This window comes from Ipomoea nil, unplaced genomic scaffold (assembly GCF_001879475.1).
Source record: "Ipomoea nil cultivar Tokyo-kokei standard unplaced genomic scaffold, Asagao_1.1 scaffold1361, whole genome shotgun sequence".
Taxonomy (NCBI): domain Eukaryota; kingdom Viridiplantae; phylum Streptophyta; class Magnoliopsida; order Solanales; family Convolvulaceae; genus Ipomoea; species Ipomoea nil.
In genome coordinates this window covers 1,931,363-1,934,173 of record NW_017617789.1, presented here as the reverse complement: position 1 = coordinate 1,934,173, position 2,811 = coordinate 1,931,363, and the positions used below count along the sequence as shown (strand labels likewise).

The 2,811-nt window shown below is 29.7% G+C and overlaps 1 long non-coding RNA gene across 1 annotated transcript; it reads left to right on the top strand.

The window, feature by feature from the left end:
• On the top strand, window positions 1–1,206 carry LOC109185802. Its single transcript, XR_002055038.1, has 2 exons — window positions 1–393; window positions 806–1,206. It is a non-coding gene; the product is annotated as an uncharacterized LOC109185802 (long non-coding RNA).
• The last annotated feature ends 1,605 nt before the right edge of the window (window positions 1,207–2,811 follow it).

Genomic DNA, 2,811 nt, shown 5'->3' with positions numbered 1-2,811 from the left:
ATCAAGACCTTGCAAGTAATGGCTGTATCGATGGGGACGGTTTTGAATTGCCAATAAGTTTGTGCAATGTTCCTCTACTCTTTAACACCATTCTTCATTGCCATTCAATTCCTCCCTTTCATATCTCCGACCATGGCTCTCATCAGTAAGACAACCTGCGCACTCTTTCTCCTCCTCTTCCTCTTCCTCGTCGGGCCTTGTTTCTCCGACCACGGATCAGGTAGTAGTCCGGTGGTTTATGATATTGACTACCGTGGCCCGGAAACCCACACCACTGTCCCTCCTCCCAAGAGATCAGGCGGCCGCCGCCGCCACCGCAACATCATTCATCACCAACAAAGCATGGTGGCGCGTCACAAACGTCGTTTCAATTCTAGTCATCATGGACATAATGTAAGATATAGATAACATCTTTTCTTTTTCTTTTTTCTTTTTGGATGATGAGGAAACAGTAACGACTATCTAAAGGTATACATTGGGTAAATCTAACCCTAACATAATATGCAAAAGAAATAAACTAGTTTAAGTTGTCCTGATCGGCTCAATAATCAATAAGGTCAATATGTTACTTTAATTAATAGGCTGGAGTCGAATTTAGATTTTTAGGGTCATTAAACCGACAGCTTAACCAACTTGGTGGTGTTGCCTGCATCCTCATATATTCTCATTATAATCTCATATCTTTCAAATTTTCTTTGTCCATTTTTCTTTGCTCCATTTAAGTTAAACTAATAGTTGGATTGTATATTTATTGTTATAATATATTACACCTAACACTTTTTAAGCCGGATTTATGATTTTGTAGGAGAAGAAATATGGCAAGTGAATTGGACGGGCATCAATATATTGTCATCAAGAAAATGATAGGGTTTGGATGAAGAAGTTGATCTGAGTGGCTATGTGCTTAGAGAGAAGAGTTTGCAGAAGCCAACTAATACAATTAAGGTTAATATATATATACCTTAATTAGTGTAATTATAAAAATCATCAAATGCTCTTTGTTGCTGTTGTACTGTTGTTATGTTTTACTAGTGAATTATTTATAAATTTGCAAAATTAAATTTGCTTGGAATAGAAGAGAATGGATCATATATTCACATCCATTAATTATTTGGTTTGTGATCATCTTTAGAAGAGAATATGATCATTCTTACTTATAGATTTATGGTTACAAGCTTACAATTAATCATTATATTTATCTACAAATTCATAAGTGCATACTAGGACTATGTGGTCTAATGGTATCCGGGTTGGACTTGTATTTGGAAGGTTGTAAGTTCGAGCTTCAATGGAGGTGTTATTAGCTCATCTTTGTGTTTCAGTAGGTTGAGAAAGTATATGAACAGATACTATAATCTAATAGAGCTAGTAGCACTCAAAAAAATTCATAAGTGCGTACTTTAATTACGTTCAATAATATTATTATTTTCATCTAAGTTTAGAAATTACAAATTATTTTCATCTAAGTTTAGAAATTACAAATACTCATCAGATAAGCGTATGCAGATAAGCGTATATATATATATATATATATATATATATATATATATATATATATATATATGGTGTGAAATTTGAATTTAAAATTTTGATTCAAATAAATAAAGAAAATAATAACTCGATCACATAAATATCTAAATGAGAACAAAACCTGCTTCACAAATTGTGAATACTCATCATGAAATACACACGAGATTTATTGATATTACAGACGCAAAATAATTAAGTTTAAATATTGATTTTATTTCAAATGGGTCATTTAATTAAATATTTATTTAATAAACATTAAATTTAAAAATAATAATATAAAAATTAGCTTATTGCTGAGATTGACAAATTAAATTTAATGTTTATTAAAAAGATATTTAATTAGAGGACTAAATGTGAAAAAAAAAAAGTTAATAGTCAAGAGATTACTTATAATTAAATTGAAAATCGAGACAAAAATTAGTAAAGATCAATAGTCAATGGATCATTTATAATTCAACCGAAAGTTGAACAATAAAAATTGATAAATAAGTAAATAACAATAGTTAATGAATTATTCCTAAAGTTAACTGAATACTATAAAATTAAAAAATTAAAATTAAAATTAAAATATATCATCTGAATTGTGATTAAATTGAAAAGGGACCTAAAAGTGAGGCAGGTAGGGGTTTATAAATAATTAAATTTCAACCAACTTGCTGTGCATTGATGATTCATTCATGCCAGGAAAAAGGCAAAATATTTATTGTGAAATGTACCCTCCAAGTGTCATCACTTCGATAAGGGAAAACACATTTAAAATGAATTATGTTATATTTAAGATAGGTTATTGGGGGTACTATAACGATATGATTCTCTAGAATATCTTTCTCAAAGGGAAACTCTAATTCTAAAATCTGTCACACTTCAGTCGGATAAAATATTTAAGAGAATATAAATTAGGGAAAATGACACTTTTTCTCCTGAGTTATATACCTATAGTATATTTTTTTCCTAAATTATTGAAGTGGCTGTTTTTCCCCCTAAAATGTTAAATAGACATATTTACCCTTAAATTAAATATTTAATTTTTTTTTCTCCAACAAATTATGACCATAATTTGGTTCAAACCAAACAAACACTATAGCAACCAAACCGAAATATTCCAATTACAATTTAGAATCGAAATTCGATATTTAGAGTTTATTAAAATCGTGAACCGGAACGGACGGTTCATGTTCCGTACTCAAAAAATAAAATACATTTATTGTTGAATGTAGACTATTTTAAAATAAAAAATAAAATGTTAAAATAAAGACGGTTCAAAATCGCGAATCGGATCCA